At 52.3% G+C, this 20,441-nt stretch overlaps 1 pseudogene; it reads left to right on the forward strand.

The window, feature by feature from the left end:
• Window positions 1-20,441, forward strand: part of LOC136959430 (uncharacterized) — a 55,818-nt pseudogene that overhangs the window by 6,273 nt on the left and 29,104 nt on the right.

The following is a 20,441-nucleotide window of genomic DNA, read 5'->3' on the forward strand; positions in this document are numbered from 1 at the left end:
GAGGCTGTAGGTTATGGTGGTGGGCAGACTGGAGGCTGTAGGTTATGGTGGTGGGCAGACTGGAGGCTGTAGGATAGGGTGGTGGGCAGACTGGAGGCTGTAGGTTATGGTGGTGGGCAGACTGGAGGCTGTAGGATAGGGTGGTGGGCAGACTGGAGGCTGTAGGATAGGGTGGTGGGCAGACTGGGGGCTGTAGGTTATGGTGATGGGCAGACTGGAGGCTGTAGGTTATGGTGGTGGGCAGACTGGAGGCTGTAGGTTATGGTGGTGGGCAGACTGGAGGCTGTAGGATATGGTGGTGGGCAGACTGGGGGCTGTAGGTTATGGTGGTGGGCAGACTGGAGGCTGTAGGATATGGTGGTGGGCAGACTGGAGGCTGTAGGTTATGGTGGTGGGCAGACTGGAGGCTGTAGGTTATGGTGGTGGGCAGACTGGAGGCTGTAGGTTATGGTGGTGGGCAGACTGGAGGCTGTAGGATAGGGTGGTGGGCAGACTGGAGGCTGTAGGATAGGGTGGTGGGCAGACTGGAGGCTGTGGGCAGACTGGAGGCTGTAGGATATGGTGGTGGGCAGACTGTAGGATATGGTGGTGGGCAGACTGGAGGCTGTAGGATATGGTGGTGGGCAGACTGGAGGCTGTAGGTTATGGTGGTGGGCAGACTGGAGGCTGTAGGATATGGTGGTGGGCAGACTGGAGGCTGTAGGATAGGGTGGTGGGCAGACTGGAGGCTGTAGGTTATGGTGGTGGGCAGACTGGAGGCTGTAGGTTATGGTGGTGGGCAGACTGGAGGCTGTAGGTTATGGTGGTGGGCAGACTGGAGGCTGTAGGATAGGGTGGTGGGCAGACTGGAGGCTGTAGGTTATGGTGGTGGGCAGACTGGAGGCTGTAGGATATGGTGGTGGGCAGACTGGAGGCTGTAGGATAGGGTGGTGGGCAGACTGGAGGCTGTAGGATAGGGTGGTGGGCAGACTGGAGGCTGTAGGATATGGTGGTGGGCAGACTGGAGGCTGTAGGATATGGTGGTGGGCAGACTGATGTTGCTTGAATGAATCAAACATTTCTTCTGTACTTTTCCCTTTCATATTTTTCTTCCTCTTTCAGCTTAAGGCTTAGAGACATGATCCTGGGAACGCATAAAATCCCAGAATAAACCTGTAATTTCCTTCGTCTGTGTAACGCTAGAAAGTTTGACATTTGGCACATTGTGAACTCGGTTATGGTTGCTATGCTAACAGCTAAATATAATGTTGAACAGCCAGTCTGTTAAAAGAGCTCAACATTTTAAGCTCCTAATTTAAGTTGTTAATTAGTTTCTGGTGATAGAAAGCCTAATATTGTCTTTTCTTGTGTGCTTCACTCTAACTCAACTTTGCCAAACCTTCACAATTTGAAAACTGTGAAACTGCAGCTGCTTCTCATGCACATGGAAGGCTAAGTCATTACTTGGAATATAGAAAATGGAAGGCGGAAGCGTTGAACGTAGGTGTGAAGAAAGAGATGGTTCTCTGCTCTGCAGTGTCCTGTAGATAGAAATCTCCTGGCGATGCCTTTGATAAAACCATCCATTCCAAAGTGCAGCAGTAAACTCACTCATGAATCAAACCTGAGAGGACGACTAAAGGGGAATTTATTTTACTAACCTGCTGACTGTGATTTACTCTTCAATTAAAGCTGCTGTCATAGATCCTACATGCCCCCTAACCCTCCTGCACCTCAGTCTCAGCTTGGCTTCTCATTGGAGCAGGAGAGTTAGGGGGCTTCTCATTGGAGCAGGAGAGTTAGGGGGCTTCCCATTGGAGCAGGAGGGTTAGGGGGCTTCTCATTGGAGCAGGAGGGTTAGGGGGCTTCTCATTGGAGCAGGAGGGTTAGGGGGCTTCTCATTGGAGCAGGAGGGTTAGGGGGCTTCTCATTGGAGCAGGAGGGTTAGGGGGCTTCTCATTGGAGCAGGAGGGTTAGGGGGCTTCTCATTGGAGCAGGAGAGTTAGGGGGCTTCTCATTGGAGCAGGAGAGTTAGGGGGCTTCTCATTGGAGCAGGAGGGTTAGGGGGCTTCTCATTGGAGCAGGAGAGTTAGGGGGCTTCTCATTGGACCAGTAGGGTTAGGGGGCTTCTCATTGGAGCGCTGCATATTCCCCGGGCCTGTGATTCAAGTACCGCAAGCCACCATGCAGCCTACTACTCTTTCAAATACATCTTGTTCTCTGGATTTTCTCCCACTGTGATTTCTTGGACATGCATTATGTGGCGGACTTAACAATTATTTCTGAAAGGGCAACAGGGAGGTGGCTGGACAGTTTGCCATTTCTCTCAAACTCATTTCCTTTTCTCCACACATCATGGCTCAGTGCGTTAGCTCTCTGTTTGATGAAACTGCAATCTGTTTATGTTTCATTTATTTTTACGAAGCCCCAAAGGTAGGTTCCGAAACTAGACTCATCTGTTGCTTTAATGGGAAGGTGGTTAGGATCTAGGACACATTTTCTTCTTCTGTGCTATTCTTGTGTGGATAGTAGGGTCAAAATAGGTTAATGTTGTGTAACCTTACCTCTGTGGGAACATAGATATTGTCGTCCGGATTTTCGAAAGGAAAGGGTGATTTGGTCTACCTTACATAATGTGTCCTTGACTACATTCCACACTGTCTCATTGATTCAAGTTGCCCATTTAGAGGACAGTACAGGACACCAACGTGTCAAGTATTTAGTATCTCTGTGCGGCGTGGGAGGCGGGCCGTGGGAGGCGGGCCGTGGGAGGCGGGCCGTGGGAGGCGGGCCGTGGGAGGCGGGCCGTGGGAGGCGGGCCGTGGGAGGCGGGCCGTGGGAGGCGGGCCGTGGGAGGCGGGCCGTGGGAGGCGGGCCGTGGGAGGCGGGCCGTGGGAGGCCGATGAGGTCGTTCCTCAGCAGATTCAGGGCGACAGCAGTACGTCTGCTGGCTTTTTTTACCACAGAGAAACAAACAGATTCAGAGAAGAGAAGAAAAATCACCCTCCATAATTTCACCCTCTGATCTTCAAGGCTGGGACGCTTTTCAGACTTACATTTACATTTAGTCAATTAGCAGACGCTCTTATCCAGAGCGACTTACAGTAAGTGCAGGGACATTCCCCCGAGGCAAGTAGGGTGAAGTGCCTTGCCCAAGGACACAACGTCAGTTGGCATGACCGGGAATCGAACTGGCAACCTTCGGATTACTAGCCCGATTCCCTCACCGCTCAGCCATCTGACTCGAATGTGTTCCTCCATGGCCTTATCACTGCCGGGCTGCAGGAGCACATGAAGATATGGCGAGATTCCCTCCATGATGCCATCACTGTAAAAGAATGTGGGACTTGTCACAATGTAGTCCTTAGCTGTTTCAAGGCCATTTCAGGACTGTTATTAAAGGGGACAGGGGGGTGCTGTTGGGTGTAGCTGAGTGGTAGAGCATTTCCCTGCACATTGACACCCCCCCTCCCCCATGTACTTTGCTTTAGATTCATAAGGGGTTCATAAGGGTTATAATGACGTCAATAGCGGAGCCTTTTATGACCTGCAGAGTTGAGTACTAGGAAGACTGACAGGTCGTTAGGGCCAGCGTTCATCTGCCGGACCAGAGGGTCAGAGGTGTTCACAGAGAGATCAGGTCAACATAGGGGAAGGCCGGACCAGAGGGTCAGAGGTGTTCACAGAGAGATCAGGTCAACATAGGGGAAGGCCGGACCAGAGGGTCAGAGGTGTTCACAGAGAGATCAGGTCAACATAGGGGAAGGCCCAGGGGGAAGAGGGCTTTCAGCTGATAATAAGCTGTTGGAGAAGGCACAGTGTTTCGCTGTGCCATGATGAGACCCAAATGACTGTCTCTGCACCCGTATTTACAAGATCATTTGAAGAGAAATCTGTTTCATCCAGAACGCCAAGGCTGTAATTAAAAAGGCTTTCTTAAACGCTGTTATCAGCAGCACCCCCTCATTTGACTGGACAGCGGTTCATCTGTCTGACCCTACCACGTCCGCTCTGAGGATTTAATAAGCTGCACTGTATGCAAATGAGACACTGGCGCTTCCTGTTTATCTCCTGCTCTTCTGAGCGGCGCTGCGGAGGCCTGGCACTTCCTGCTCTTCTGAGCGGCGCCGCGGAGGCCTGGCACTTCCTGCTCTTCTGAGCGGCGCTGCGGAGGCCTGGCACTTCCTGCTCTTCTGAGCGGCGCTGCGGAGGCCTGGCACTTCCTGCTATCCGGATGCGCCGTCTTCCCTCCTGCTGACCGGAGCCTGCCTCGTCACGGCTCAGGAGCCTGCCTCGTCGTCACGGCTCAGGAGCCTGCCTCGTCGTCACGGCTCAGGAGCCTGCCTCGTCGTCACGGCTCAGGAGCCTGCCTCGTCGTCACGGCTCAGGAGCCTGCCTCGTCGTCACGGCCCAGGAGCCTGCCTCGTCACGGCTCAGGAGCCTGCCTCGTCACGACCCAGGAGCCTGCCTCGTCGTCACGGCTCAGGAGCCTGCCTCGTCGTCACGGCCCAGGAGCCTGCCTCGTCGTCACGGCTCCTCTGGGGTGATGGGGTTGGAGACTTCTGGTTCATGACATGTTTCTAGTCTTCGTGGGGGAACAGTGTCATTTCCAGTCTGTGTTCAGGATTCCCAAGTCCACTGCTGTCAGCTTCAGTGTCGACAAGCTCGTCCAAGAGAGTTAACAGCATGTCGTGTGTCTATGGGTTTTACTGACTGCTGTGTTCACTGTCTGACCAAGCTACTGGCACTGTTCTTCTCCGTACTCGAATGTCGACCGTTTTCTGGCCTGCATTAAAATAGCTAGCACTGTATAAGAACTTGGCGTGTGGCAGAGCATTGTCACGCTAGTGTTCAGACAGTAGGATGTTGATTGGTTATACAATGCTAACATGTAATTGTTCACTGTGAAATGTCATTATTGTCCTTACAAACACTATCTCTTCACTACAAACATTCTCTTAGTCTGTTGCTGTCTGTCATTTTCCTTTAGATTTCCCTCTAACAGGATGTAATGGGATCAGGCTTGTATCCACACTGATCTGCATGAGACTTGTCAGGTCTGTCTCTCACTGCCCTGTCTCACTGCCCTGTCTCACTGCCCTGTCTCACTGCCCTGTCTCACTGCCCTGTCTCACTGCCCTGTCTCACTGCCCTGTCTCACTTCCCTGTCTCACTGCCCTGTCTCACTAACGTCACTGTTGTCAAAACAGATGCCTCAGCCCCACTGCCACCCTGGAATGAACGTGTTTTATGGTTCATTTAGACCTATCAAGTGTTCACAATGAAATGATATGGTACATGACCAATAACATTGTAAGGAAACGAAAACAAGCTAAACATTTCTTTCTTTGGCATTCATTCACGAATTTACAGTTGAATGTTGCGTGGATGTGTGGATGAGATCAGAAAGAGGATTTTGAAAGCTCAAGGCATAAAAGGGACACTGCTTACCTTAGTGTTGAGAAGGGACACTGCTTACCTTGCTCATCCTGCTTCCTGCTTTTGTCTGGGAGGGGGGGCCCCCTGTCAGTACACATGACCAGAGCCCCTGCCAGACACCCTGAGATGATGGACTGGAGATCTGAATGTGATCATAATCGTCCCCTATAGCCTCACATACCACAATGACGCTCTGTCACAATCACATCCTTCACACTCCGTACACGCAGGACAGGACATGACGACCCCGGGGGAGAGGGGGGGTAAATGGTGATGACTCCTCCGCTCTATAATGAACCTGCGAGCAGACCCTATTGATGAAGAGTCAGTCATCTAAGCTAGGCTAATGCTGCTCTTAGCCTGTGATTGATCATTCCTCTCTAGATGGCTCATATGCTGCTGTAATCGCTCCAAACCCAAGAGCTGCTGATCACGCTCAGTGATTCAACCCTAGACAGCTGCATTGTGGGTAACCCGGGAACAGACAGTAGTGAACCAATTGTGATGCAAATGGCCCTTTACACTGTATTAAATATTTTACCTGGACTCACTCCATGAAATCCTGTCGTGTTACAATGTTGGTATTGAAATGTGAGAAGTACCTGATCTGGCCGGAAATGAAAGGAATGAAGGCCGGCACCTCCTGCTTGTGAGTCAGAATAGAATGGAACATTGATTAAATAGAATTCGTTACCGTCCTCAGGTGAAGTAATGAACAAGTTTCCCCCGACACAGATCACCGTTTCAGATGTGTCATTACCTGTGGTTGCCCGGGCGCTCTGTAGAAGACATAGTATGGATCACGTGGATGGCTGTTCACACTGTTCTGCTTCAGCAGATGCTTGTTGTCCAGCCTGTGGTGAAGGAATCTGAACTAGCATCTCACCTCCAGGGACTAGCATCTCACCTCCAGGGACTAGCATCTCACCTGCAGGGACTAGCGTCTCACCTCCAGGGACTAGCATCTCACCTCCAGGGACTAGCGTCTCACCTCCAGGGACTAGCATCTCACCCCCAGGGACTAGCGTCTCACCTCCAGGGACTAGCATCTCACCTCCAGGGACTAGCATCTCACCCCCAGGGACTAGCATCTCACCTCCAGGGACTAGCGTCTCACCCCCAGGGACTAGCGTCTCACCTCCAGGGACTAGCGTCTCACCTCCAGGGACTAGCATCTCACCTCCAGGGACTAGCGTCTCACCCCCAGGGACTAGCGTCTCACCCCCAGGGACTAGCGTCTCACCTCCAGGGACTAGCGTCTCACCTCCAGGGACTAGCATCTCACCCCCAGGGACTAGCATCTCACCTCCAGGGACTATCATCTCACCTCCAGGGACTAGCATCTCACCCCCAGGGACTAGCATCTCACCTCCAGGGACTAGCGTCTCACCCCCAGGGACTAGCGTCTCACCTCCAGGGACTAGCATCTCACCTCCAGGGACTAGCGTCTCACCTCCAGGGACTAGCGTCTCACCCCCAGGGACTAGCGTCTCACCTCCCAGGGACTAGCGTCTCACTTCTCCATCAGCAGCCTCTTCAATGGCACTTCAACACTTTACATTTATAATATTTGATTCCCATCTCTTAATTTCCCAGTACAACTACTTTTTATTGCTACAGCCACTTTTTGGTATTTGTGACTTTTTGTCCAGTATTTTTTTATTAAGATTTGCCTTTTATTGTACTTTTCTTGTTGTATTTTTATACCTACTACATGGCTCTTGCCGTGTCTTAAGAATGTCATTGCCCATAATGACCTGTGTTATAATGTGTAAATAAGGCAAATGCATCTCGTTGACTTTGACCACTTGCGTGTATGGACATGAAGAAGCGTTTTGGTTGTGCCCTGCCTCCCTCTTCAGCCTTGATTTTAGCAGGAGTCATTTACCCCCCAATCAGTATAATTCATGTCTTCACGCTTTGGCTGCATGTTGCTGATGACGCGTTCCAAACAGCTGATGACAAACCATCTTGAGGCTGGAGATGTGGAGAGGGGAGGCGGTGGGACGTTCCAGACAACAGGACTCTTGCTGTGTCCTGTTGGATGACCACATCGCTGCCTCAGGGTTGGAATGGTTGCAGAATGTAAACATGGATGAAATCCCGTAGCCTGAAGTCATGTTCTTCCTGATCCTGTGAGGATGACGAGCCTGTCTTTCTGTGAAGGAGGAACCGGAGCTAGTCCTGTCTGTGTCGGTGTGCGTCCTGCAGGAACACGCCAGGCAGCAGAGGAGGACTGGGATTGATGGGTTATGTATCAGATGGTGTGTGGGATGGGCTGTTCCCTAGTATGAGTGTGTTTCCTGTCGCTCCCTGAGCCAAGCCCATCCCTGTACACACACACACACACACACACTACGTGTGCTCAGATTGACTCTGATTAGGTAAGATATTTCAACATCTGTGGGCAGCATTTCAAGATGGAGGCAGGCCTGGGCTCAGGATCAGAGGAGTCCTCGTGTCCTGTCTCTTCCTGCCCTGCTGTGTCCTGTCACTTCCTGCTCTGCTGTGTCCCGTCTCTTCCTGCTCTGCTGTGTCCCGTCTCTTCCTGCTCTGCTGTGTCCCGTCTCTTCCTGCTCTGCTGTGTCCTGTCTTTTCCTGCTCTGCTGTGTCCTGTCTCTTCCTGCCCTGCCCTGCTGTGTCCTGTCTCTTCCTGCCCTGCCCTGCTGTGTCCTGTCTCTTCCTGCCCTGCCCTGCTGTGTCCTGTCTCTTCCTGCTCTGCTGTGTCCCGTCTCTTCCTGCTCTGCTGTGTCCCGTCTCTTCCTGCCGTGATGTGTCCTGTCTCTTCCTGCCCTGCTGTGTCCTGTCTCTTCCTGCTCTGCTGTGTCCTGTCACTTCCTGTCCTGCTGTGTCCTGTCTCTTCCTGCCCTGCTGTGTCCTGTCTCTTCCTGCCCTGCTGTGTCCTGTCTCTTCCTGCTCTGCTGTGTCCTGTCACTTCCTGCTCTGCTGTGTCCTGTCACTTCCTGCTCTGCTGTGTCCTGTCTCTTCCTGCTCTGCTGTGTCCTGTCTCTTCCTGCCCTGCTGTGTCCTGTCACTTCCTGCTCTGCTGTGTCCAGTCTCTTCCTGCTCTGCTGTGTCCTGTCACTTCCTGCTCTGCTGTGTCCTGTCGCTTCCTGCTCTGCTGTGTCCTGTCTCTTCCTGCTCTGCTGTGTCCTGTCTCTTCCTGCTCTGCTGTGTCCTGTCTCTTCCTGCTCTGCTGTGTCCTGTCTCTTCCTGCTCTGCTGTGTCCCGTCTCTTCCTGCTCTGCTGTGTCCCGTCTCTTCCTGCCGTGATGTGTCCTGTCTCTTCCTGCCCTACTGTGTCCTGTCTCTTCCTGCTCTGCTGTGTCCCGTCTCTTCCTGCTCTGCTGTGTCCCGTCTCTTCCTGCCGTGATGTGTCCTGTCTCTTCCTGCCCTGCTGTGTCCTGTCTCTTCCTGCTCTGCTGTGTCCTGTCACTTCCTGCTCTGCTGTGTCCTGTCACTTCCTGCTCTGCTGTGTCCTGTCTCTTCCTGCTCTGCTGTGTCCTGTCTCTTCCTGCTCTGCTGTGTCCTGTCACTTCCTGCTCTGCTGTGTCCTGTCACTTCCTGCTCTGCTGTGTCCTGTCTCTTCCTGCTCTGCTGTGTCCTGTCTCTTCCTGCTCTGCTGTGTCCTGTCTCTTCCTGCTCTGCTGTGTCCTGTCTCTTCCTGCTCTGCTGTGTCCCGTCTCTTCCTGCCGTGATGTGTCCTGTCTCTTCCTGCTCTGCTGTGTCCCGTCTCTTCCTGCTCTGCTGTGTCCCGTCTCTTCCTGCCGTGATGTGTCCTGTCTCTTCCTGCCCTGCTGTGTCCTGTCTCTTCCTGCTCTGCTGTGTCCTGTCACTTCCTGTCCTGCTGTGTCCTGTCTCTTCCTGCCCTGCTGTGTCCTGTCTCTTCCTGCTCTGCTGTGTCCTGTCACTTCCTGCTCTGCTGTGTCCTGTCTCTTCCTGCTCTGCTGTGTCCTGTCTCTTCCTGCCCTGCTGTGTCCTGTCACTTCCTGCTCTGCTGTGTCCCGTCTCTTCCTGCTCTGCCGTGTCCTGTCACTTCCTGCTCTGCTGTGTCCTGTCTCTTCCTGCTCTGCTGTGTCCTGTCTCTTCCTGCTCTGCTGTGTCCTGTCTCTTCCTGTTCTGCTGTGTCCTGTCACTTCCTGCTCTGCTGTGTCCTGTCTCTTCCTGCTCTGCTGTGTCCTGTCTCTTCCTGCCCTGCTGTGTCCTGTCTCTTCCTGCTCTGCTGTGTCCTGTCTCTTTCCATTCATTCCAGCAAGCAGGGGTACGCGCCTCCAGCTCTCTGCAGCCTCCTGCTTCCATACTGTACCTCACCATCCTCTAGACAGCACCAGGGTACGACTATATAGGTCTGGGGTTGATTTGATATTGTCTGGATTGTGTGTGTGTGTGCCCACGTGCGTGTGCGCGCTCGTTCAGGGCCGAGAGCTCTGGTTGGGAGACATTCCACAGCAGCTGGGTGTGTCAGCCAGAGTAAAGCATTTTCAGCTGTCGAGAGCAACATAAAGTCAAACGTTTCGGAATCTAATAATAGTTTGTGCTTTTGTGTAAAAAAACAGCACTTTGGACAGAGACAGACAGAGATTAATCTTTTTCTGGACTCCTTAATAGTATTCGCTCCACTTGAGGAATACTGTGCGGTCATGGTACTGTTGATTTTAAGAGAGACTTCTCTAACCCTGGTCTTAGTGGGGTTTCTGTAGGGCTGTTGGCTGTGTTACAAACAAGGATTGTACTCGTGAAGGATCTGTTTGTGTGTTTGCATATGTGCTGAAAACCAGCTTACATCAATTACTTTTGTATGTCTGGCCTCTCATCAGCGGTATTTAAATGTGTGTGTGTTTTTCTGAATAGTTTGTGCATGGGTTTTCAGAGGCAGCTAGTACTAAGAAATGCATTAGCTGAAAGTTGCGGCCTTGATAAATGCTTTACTTGGCCCAATGCAGGATTGTAATTCTGTTATTTTCTAGTTTGTTTATAAGGAGCTGAAATTTGGTATCGATCATGCTTAGGGAGGTCTGGAGAGGCTCACCAGACCACAAATATCACTTTAATTTAGCTAAGTCAATACGCTCTTTGAAAGCAGCAATTAAGCATGCCAGGTCTGTGGGGACACTGCCTGTGAGCCACTGTACCCTGGATGCCACACTCCTCATATAACGTCCTGACGGGTCACTGGAGGGTGCCCCTGGAGCGATCCGGCGGCTTAGATGGACGGTCATTATGACGTCGTTTGACTTTTTTTAACTTGTTTAGGGAGAAGTGCGGAATGGCCGTCTGACTGACCTGGGGAAGACAGAGTTTTAATGGGATGCTAAGCCTAGCCTGATACAGTGTGTCAGGAGTCCTGCATGATGGAGGTTAAAGGTTCATTTAGTCTTGTGGACAGATGAAGCAACCACTCATTTGAAGCCTGCTGATTTTTTTAAATTGATATTTACATTTAGTCATTTAGCAGACGCTCTTATCCATGACATGCAGAGAGAGAAAATCCCTTCACAAGTACTACTTTACAATGTGTGGGTGTGCAGAAAACTGTCTTCACGATGCCATAGCTATCCCTCTAAGTGGGTAATTAAGTAGCAACATTTACATTTGTACTGTGTAGCTGGTTTGGTATGAGCTGGTGGTGTGATCCAAGCCAGTGGTTGATTTCCTGGACTTGTTGGCCCGAGACTGACTAATCAACGTTTAAACTCTACTGCTCATCCGAGACCCCCTGCCTCTGGAGTTCAGGCTCGTGGAGAATTATTTCCGAGCTGATTTATTTTTCTCCATGCTGCTCGTCAATGTTGGAGGACTGACCTGGTTAATTTAGTTGTCAATCAGCCTTGTGAAGCTTTCCTTTTGAATTCTCCACTGCTTGTCTGTCTTCTTGCCTGCATGCATGCCTCCCCATCTCTCTCTCTCTCTCTCTCTCTCTCTCTCTCTCTCTCTCTCTCTCTCTCTCTCTCTCTCTCTCTCTCTCTCTCTCTCTCTCTCTCTCTCTCTCTCACTCTCACATGTGGCCGTGGTGAGGGAGCACTCCAACTCCAACACACACACACAGGTCTTGTGTAGCTAGAGGGAGCGCTTTAGAGGAGTGGACCAGGTATGAGGTCACCAGACCGTGTGACCTGGTTGGCTGGATCAAACTAAGTGTTTTCTTGGCAGACTCAGAGCTGATGAGGACTGTAATGATTTGAAAAAGAGGATTCGACTTTGGTCCAGGCCTCTTGGTAGTTGGCTTGATAATGACATGCACACGTAGCTCGTTGTTTTGATGTTTCCTAGAAGGTAACACACACATTGGGGAAGAAGGGAGGGCTTTGTGAGTGTAGTATAGTGTGTATTGTAGTGTGCATATGCAAGTAGGTGATTTATCTTGTGAACTTCCCAGACAGATTGTGTTTTGACTCCACAGAAAGAGAGACTCCAGTAAGAGAGACCAGCAGAGACCCCAGACAGTCTCTCTCTCCAGGTGTACAGACAGTCTCTCTCTCCAGGTGTACAGACAGTCTCTCTCTCCAGGTGTACAGACAGTCTCTCTCCAGGTGTACAGACAGTCTCTCTCCAGGTGTACAGACAGTCTCTCTCCAGGTGTACAGACAGTCTCTCTCCAGGTGTACAGACAGTCTCTCTCCCATGTTAACTCCAGCCAGCCCTGCCCGCTCTTTAAGCTGCCCTGATTGGCTGACCGCTCTTTAAGCTGCCCTGATTGGCTTTGACCACGTTACATCATGGGGACTTGGCCTTCCTCAGCTGGCTTTGAACAGATTTCAGATTGACAGGGGATGTATGGAAGCTCCAAACCGGCCCGGTATCCGTTGTCACCCTGTTCTTTCTTTGTTTCAGTTTGAAGGAAAACAAGTGAAGTAATGTTGAAGAACCAGCTAGGTTAGTGGGTTGGTAGCAGGAAGGTAGTTGTGCAGTGCTAGCCGGTGTCATTCCTGCTCTGGACTGAGACTCCGAGGAAGTGAACAGAGAGCTGAGCTAGTCCTGGCCCAGCTAGGATGGGAAATTTCAGAGGTAAGCGAAGATACAAATCATAATTCTTTCTTTGCCATGAAGGGGGGGGGGGGGGGGGGGGGGTTCCTTCAGGATAATTGCTTTTCTGGGAAAGTATTACCCAAGGTCTACCCAGGGTGCAGTTTCTACAACATACATTTACCGCAGAGGAAAGTGTCGCCGATGAGGAATTCTTCTGGATTGTCTCTGTGGCGTTTCTGAACGTACTGCTCGTGAACTGCTGCTAAATAATGAGCGTTTTGTGGTCGTGTTAAAACGGCAATGCAGAGTTGTGGACATGTGAGGGTAAAGAGTCATATTCCACACAGCCCTTTTTGCTAACCCTAACTGCAGTGACAGTGACAAGCCAGTAGAACAGCATGTTTTCTGTAATCCCAGCTGACTACAGCGTATCAACACAGGACGTCCAGCCAGGTCCAGCCCATCTGGGTAAGCAACTTCTGCCTGGTTTAGAGGAGAAAAAACTGAGTCAGAACTGAGAGCTGTCTACACAGCTCTCAGTTCTGTCTCTGCTCTGGCAAGAGGAGGTGGGGGAGGAGGAGGAGGGGGAGGGGCTGCTGATAAAAAGTACCTCTCTCCTGCTTCTCTGGGGAATTCAGGGCCTCCCCTTGACACAGAACACTGTAACAAATATTAAAACAATGTTCCCTCCCTCCAGCAGTCAGAGTGTACTCTTCCTGCAGGGCAGCAGTGTTGTGATTCAGTGAGTGTAAAGCTGCAGGTGTTGAATCTGATACTGCTCCCAGCGGGCTCCTCGTACCCCGCTCCCTCACCTCGTACCTCCGGCCACACCATGCCAACTCCCTGACTGCCTGCCTGCCTGCCCACCACACCATGCCAACTCCCTGACTGCCTGCCTGCCTGCCCACCACACCATGCCAACTCCCTGACTGCCTGCCTGCCTGCCCACCACACCATGCCAACTCCCTGACTGCCTGCCTGCCTGCCCACCACACCATGCCAACTCCCTGACTGCCTGCCTGCCTGCCCACCACACCGCAGAATACCTCTGAGGTTGTTTCTGAGGGGCCTCCCATGTGCATTATGGGTAGACTGGACAGTGATTTCAGGAGCTCCCCCCAGCCAGGCTCTACTGTGGAGTGTGTGTGAGAGAGGTGTGCGTGGTGTGTGTATATGTGTGTGAGTGTGTGTCAGACTCTCATAGTTAACACCCGATGCTCTGGCAGGGTAGTATGGTAATACACTAGAAGTCCACCAATCACTGGAGCAGACTGCTATAGTGAATGAGGGATATTAAAGCAGACAGTTTCATGGCGTTGTGCTGAGCAGTGTGTGGGGGGCAGGGCTGTGATGTGAGTAAGGATGTTGTTTTAATCATGCTCTCTGTCTCACACATCATATTCACTGTAGGAACAGGGAAAGGAAAAGTGACTCCACCAGACAAGCTAGAGCACAACCCTGTTCCTGTTCTAGAGCACAACCCTGTTCCTGTTCTAGAGCACAACCCTGTTCTAGACCCCAACCCTGTTCCTGTTCTAGACCCCAACCCTGTTCCTGTTCTAGAGCACAACCCTGTTCCTGTTCTAGAGCACAACCCTGTTCCTGTTCTAGAGCACAACCCTGTTCCTGTTCTAGACCCCAACCCTGTTCCTGTTCTAGAGCACAACCCTGTTCCTGTTCTTGGCCCCAACCCTGTTCCTGTTCTAGACCACAACGCTGTTCCTGTTCAAGGCCCCAACCCTGTTCTAGACCCCAACCCTGTTCCTGTTCTAGACCCCAACCCTGTTCCTGTTATAGAACACAACGCTGTTCCTATTCGACCCCAACCCTATTCTAGACCCCAACCCTGTTCTTGTTCTAGGGCACAACACTGTTCCTGTTCTAGACCCCAACCCTGTTCCTGTTCTAGGGCACAACCCTGTTCCTGTTCTAGACCCCAACCCTGTTCCTGTTCTAGAGCACAACCCTGTTGCTGTTCTAGACCACAACGCTATTCCTGTTCAAGACCACAACCCTGTTGCTGTTCTAGACCACAACGCTATTCCTGTTCAAGACCCCAACCCTGTCTTAGACCCCAACCCTGTTCCTGTTCTAGACCACAACCCTGTTCCTGTTCTAGAGCACAACACTGTTCCTGTTCTAGACCACAACCCTGTTCCTAGACCACAACCCTGTTCCTAGACCACAGCCCTGTTCTAGACCACAGCCCTGTTCCTGTTCAAGACCCCAACCCTGTTCTAGACCCCAACCCTGTTCCTGTTCTAGAGCACAACACTGTTCCTAGACCACAACCCTGTTCTAGACCACAACCATGTTCCTGTTCAAGACCCCAACCCTGTTCTAGACCCCAACCCTGTTCCTGTTCTAGTCCACAACCCTGTTCCTAGACCACAGCCCTGTTTAGACCACAACCCTGTTCCTAGACCACAACCCTGTTTAGACCACAACCCTGTTCCTGTTCCTAGACCACAACCCTGTTCCTAGACCACAACCCTGTTCCTAGACCACAACCCTGTTCCTAGACCACAACCCTGTTCCTAGACCACAGCCCTGTTTAGACCACAACCCTGTTCCTGTTCCTAGACCACAACCCTGTTCCTAGACCACAGCCCTGTTCCTAGACCACAGCTCTGTTCCTAGACCACAGCCCTGTTCCTAGACCACAGCCCTGTTCTTCCCAGTCACACTAGTGCAGGTTGAGAAATATGAAAATAGACCACAGCACTCACACTTCCTGTCTCTCAGCTCGTAGATGACAGCAGGTGTGGATATCAGGGACCGTAAAAGTCCTCTTTCCCTCAAGTCCCCCCCCCCCTGCTCCTTAACCCCTCCTGTCCTCTGTGCTGGGGCCACAGCCAGACCCAGACTCCAGTAAATATGGATCTTCTGGGGGCCGTGCTCTCCAGGCTCGCTGCCTGTCAACAGACATAACGAAGGCATAACTATTTGTCCTGGTTCCTGTTTCATTTCTCTCCTGTCAGCGAGGGAGGGAAAGAGTGGGAGGAGGGAAGGAAGGAGTAATGGAGGGGAGGATGGAGGGAGGGAGAGAGAGAGAGAGGGAAGGATGGAGGCAGAGAGGGAAGGATGGAGGGAACTAGAGTAGTGGAGGGAGGGAGGAACAATGTGTCTTCTTAAAGATATTGCTGCTATTGTCCTCAGAGAGGGGGAATGCTGACACAACGCTAGGCATTCTGGGAGAAGATGGGCTTTGGCAGATGCAGCATTTCCTGTTTCTCTGATCTCACGTAATGTCGCTGGTGTGTCGCTTATGTGTATGACTGTGTGTTAGAAACACACATCAACTTGTTGTTGCCTTAAGGCCACATGAGATCAAGTCAAAGTGGTGTTGACTTGATGCATCGAAGCTCTTCCTGTCGAAAGGGTCATATGGTGTACAAGGGTGTTTGTGTTGATGCGGACAGGGTGAGTGTTAGTTTACGCTTGTTTGCATATGCAGAGCGTGTCCATTAACCAGATTGCGTTGTGTCTGTGTTCAGGAGGACCACCTGCTCCTGAACACCGCCCGGCGATGGAGGAGGGGCTTCTGTTGACCATCCGTGAGGGCGTGAGCGACCGCAACCACGAAGCCGACAGCACCGCCAACAACATCCTGGCCTCCGTCAAAGAACAGGTAACACTCCGGAACCCTCCGGAACCCTCCGGAACACTCCGGAACACTCCAGAACACTCCAGAACCCTCCGGAACCCTCCCTGAGCCAGCAGCCCTGCACGGTCACAGACATGTATCAAAGTAATCAGCTGTGTTGTTGATGTGGTGTGGGATTCTTAACTGAAGCACCTCTCATACCACACTGCAGCCAGACACACACACCTGTCACACTGCCAGTAGCAGGAGAGGGACTCCGCTACAAGCTGTACTTTACCCCTGTGACACACCCACACACCCACAGTGTGTAAACACTACTGCTATCTCTCTGACTATGACACACTGACCTTACACCGGAACCAGGGTTGGTTAAGCTGACTTGACTGCTGATTAAGAGGGTTGCAGGTTCAAATCCCCCCATAACTGTACGTCACTTTGGATAATGTATTCATTTTGCTCACACTTTTATTATTAACACTTAACCTTGGAAAGAGGTGTGCTGTGGAGTTGTGCAGGGATTGTGCTGTCGTTACTGAGGAGAGTGCTGTTAGTGTGCTGTAGGAGAGCTGGGTGACTAAGTCTGCTATCAGGGGGTCCATCGTGAGCAAACAAGGAGTTGAGCCATCTGTAAAAAGTCCTGCTCTGACTCACCCCCCCTCCCTCTTTTCTTCTGTCCCTCTACCTCTCTCTCCCAATCCCTCTCTCTCTCTCGCCCTCTCTCCTGCTTGTGAAGTGTAGCTCCCTTTCTCTGGCATGGCTCCGGAATTCTATTGTTTACTCAAGTCAACAGGAAGGAGGGAGCACCTGTCTATGTCACTTCCTTCCCTCGAGAGCTTTTATGCTCGTCCTCCTTCTCAGCCTGTCAGAGGGAGGGAGAGAGACGCACACAGAGAGAGCAACAGAGAGGGTGTAAAGGAAAAGGAGCTACTGATACTGGTTGGAGAAATGCCTCGAAGGGAATTCCTGTTTGGGAAAGGGAGAGAGAGGGAGACTGTAAGTGAATCTTTTTCCTCCTGCGTTTGAAGGGAGCAGGACAGACCGGGGGAGAGAGAGAGGGAGAGAGAGAGAGGGATCGGGGAAGGAGGGAGGCCATGTGGAGGTCACAGATGTAGCTGGGCATTTGGTGTTTCCAGTTTTGCTCGCAAGGTTTTCCTGTGATTGTGACGGGACGGGCCTTAGAGGAATCTAGCTGCTGTGAACAACACTACTGCTCTGCAGAGGACAGTTGGCTGGGTGTGGAGGGGTGAGTTGGAGGCTGGTCTACACCTTCTAACATGAGGACGCACACTTCAGCTGTTCTGTTATAGGCTCTTTTAGATATTTCTCTCTCTCTGTTTGTTTCTCTTTGTCTCTCTCTCTCTCTCTCTCTCTCTGTCTCTTTCTCTCTGTCTCTCTTTTTCTCTTTGTCTGTCTGTATGTCTGTCTCTCTCTGTCTGTTTCTCTCTCTCTCTTTCTCTCTCTCTCTTCCCTCTCTGTCTCTGTCTCTCTCTCTTTCTCTCTCTCTCTTCCCTCTCTCTTTCTCTCTCTCTCTCTCTCTCTCTCTCTCTCTCTCTCTCTCTCTCTCTCTCTCTCTGTCTCTGTCTCTGTCTCTCTCTCTCTCTCTCTCTCTCTCTCTCTCTGTGTGTATCTCTCTCTCTCTCTGTCTCTAGTCAGACTCCTCCAGAGCTGCTCCCTGTGGCTGTGTCTGTACTGGCCTGATTCGGCCTGAATGCCCAAACAAGGAGAAGCTGGCCAAGATGTCTTAGATTGGAGTTTCTGTGTGGTTCAGACATGAGCTGTGCTCACATAACAAGCCTCGGTGTGTTTGGTGAAAATATGAGTCTGGAGGGCTGTCATTATACTCTGCTCTCTGCTGTTTTCTCTTTCTTTAGCTCCCTCTTTCTTACCCTCTTTCTCACACTGTCTCCCCCTCTCTCTGCCTCTCTCCTACCCTCCATGTTGGGGCCACCACAGTGAGGGCCTGGTACAGGACCATGCCAGCGTGTTAGCAGTGTGTCTTGTCACTCCTGCTTTCTTCTCAAAGACAGAATCACCTCTACACACTAAACTCTACAATCTACCCCTCCAGTTGAGTAGCGTTTCATCTAGCTGGATGGGCTGTTTAGTTGATATCTGACGTGCACTGTGGTCTGTTTGATCAGACGCGGAATGATCAGGAAGGAGGCTGGGGACACGGGGAGTGGCACTGAGGCAGAAGTGCGTTCAGCAGGGATGAAGGTGGGAGTGTCGGTCAGGAAGGTGAGCTTCCTGTCAGGTACTGGAGCTCTCTGCTCAGCGTGTTTGCTCTCTTCAGAGAGACTCCAGGAGCAGAGCTCTCCTCAGAGAGACTCCAGGAGCAGAGCTAGCTGTTTGCTGAGAGTTGCTAGGTTGGCAGATAGAGAGAGAAAGAGAGTGTGTGTGGCTGAGAGAGTGTGAGGGTGCATGCGTGTGTGTGTGTGTGAACATGCTTGTGTGCCTGGACTCCATGACAGAGAGCCCGCATGGCTCTGATGGAGGGGATGTTAACCATGGCAACAACATACTCTGGGGCTGTGGGAGACAGGAAGTGTGTGTGTGTGTGTGTGTTTTAATCCAGACTCTCTATTCCCACCCAGACTTGGCTGGTCTGATTTAATCACAGCTCGGCCTGGCCTGGCTTAGGAGATGAGGGTGTGACGATGTGAACCCCAGAAGAGCTCAGAGCAGAGCTGTGTGAGGTAGCAGCTGCTGCAGACCTGACAGACTGGGAGAGTCCTCTCAGGTCTGAGGACAGCAGACTGGGAGAGTCCTCTCAGGTCTGAGGACAGCAGACTGGGAGAGTCCTCTCAGGTCTGAGGACAGCAGGCTGGGAGAGTCCTCTCTCAGGTCTGAGGACAGCAGGCTGGGAGAGTCCTCTCTCAGGTCTGAGGACAGCAGGCTGGGAGAGTCCTCTCTCAGGTCTGAGGACAGCAGGCTGCGTTCAACACAGTCATCATGTGCTGGGGCCGTGTCGCGGGAGGAGGGCGGGGCCGTGTCGCGGGAGGAGGGCGGGGCCGTGTCGCGGGAGGAGGGCGGGGCCGTGTCGCGGGAGGAGGGCGGGGCCGTGTCGCGGGAGGAGGGCGGGGCCGTGTCGCGGGAGGAGGGCGGGGCCGTGTCGCGGGAGGAGGGCGGGGCCGTGTCGCGGGAGGAGGGCGGGGCCGTGTCGCGGGAGGAGGGCGGGGCCGTGTCGCGGGAGGAGGGCGGGGCCGTGTCGCGGGAGGAGGGCGGGGCCGTGTCGCGGGAGGAGGGCGGGGCCGTGTCGCGGGAGGAGGGCGGGGCCGTGTCGGCCATGTTGGTTTCACCTGGGAGGACGCTCTGAGTAGGTCCTTATCTGCTCCCTCTCCCTCTGTCGGGACGCCAGCAGGGGCAGCATAGGCATCCTGGCCTCGATTATAGCAGCAGAAATGGAAGCCTGCCTCAGAGCAATTACCTTCTTGGAGTGACAGTGAGAGATGGAGGGAGGGAATGATAGAGAGTGGGAAAGGGGGGGGGGAGTGAGGGTGAGAGTGGAAGATAGACAGGAAATGGAAAATGAGAGGGTGAGAGATGTCATGGATGGGAAGAGGGGGGGGGGTACAGGACAGGAAGCAGACAGATAGAGGGATGGATGCAGTGAGAAAGAGGGAACGTTAAAAGTAAGATGTGGGAGGGATCTCTAGTGCTGTGAGCTGTAGCCTGTCAGTCACCTCAGAGCCAGGAGCGGAGCGGAGCGGAGGGGAGGGAGGGAGGGATAATCTCCCTCTGTTCCATGGTGACATGATGTGAGAGGCTCCATGGGGCAGGGCTCTGTACTGAGGCCTGGGACGGCCCCCTCTCCTGGACTGCTAATCCTCATCATCATCACTGTCATCATCATCCTCGCTGTCACTATAATCACCTTAGCCAGCAGCAGCGTGCTTGGGACTTACCTACCTCACAGCATGAGGAGAGGCGGGTGGAGACCCCTGGCTTCCACCAGCAGGTCTGGGACAGGATAGTACCAGCCTGGGATGGAGACGGTCCAACAGGAAGTGGACACCCTAACAAACAGGAAGTGGACACCCTAACAAGGTGGATTATTTACCCATGAGCCTCATTGTTGTTGCGGTAACTGGTCCCCCCTCCCTGCAAGGTATCTCTCCAGCTACACAGCTCCTCTCTCTACTCCTCCGGGATGGAAAGTGGCTAGATTGCTCTCTTTATCCACGGAACGGCTCCTTTTCTCTCTGTAGACCTCAGCGATCCATCCAGCTGTGTATACTGTGTGTGAGCTGCACCAGATGAATGGCAGGCGTGCGTGTGTGTGTGTTTGTGTGGCTGTGCGTGTGCATGTGAGATTACTCTGTTGCAGTGTGCGGAACCTTTGTTCTGTTCCAGGAGATACAGATTGCCTTTTGTGTTGGATTCGTTTAGCCATCATCATCATCAACCACAGCAGATAGTTGAAGGAGCCTTCCAGTGGAGATGGTTGCAGC

Source organism: Osmerus mordax, chromosome 2 (genome assembly GCF_038355195.1).
Source record: "Osmerus mordax isolate fOsmMor3 chromosome 2, fOsmMor3.pri, whole genome shotgun sequence".
NCBI lineage: Eukaryota > Metazoa > Chordata > Actinopteri > Osmeriformes > Osmeridae > Osmerus > Osmerus mordax.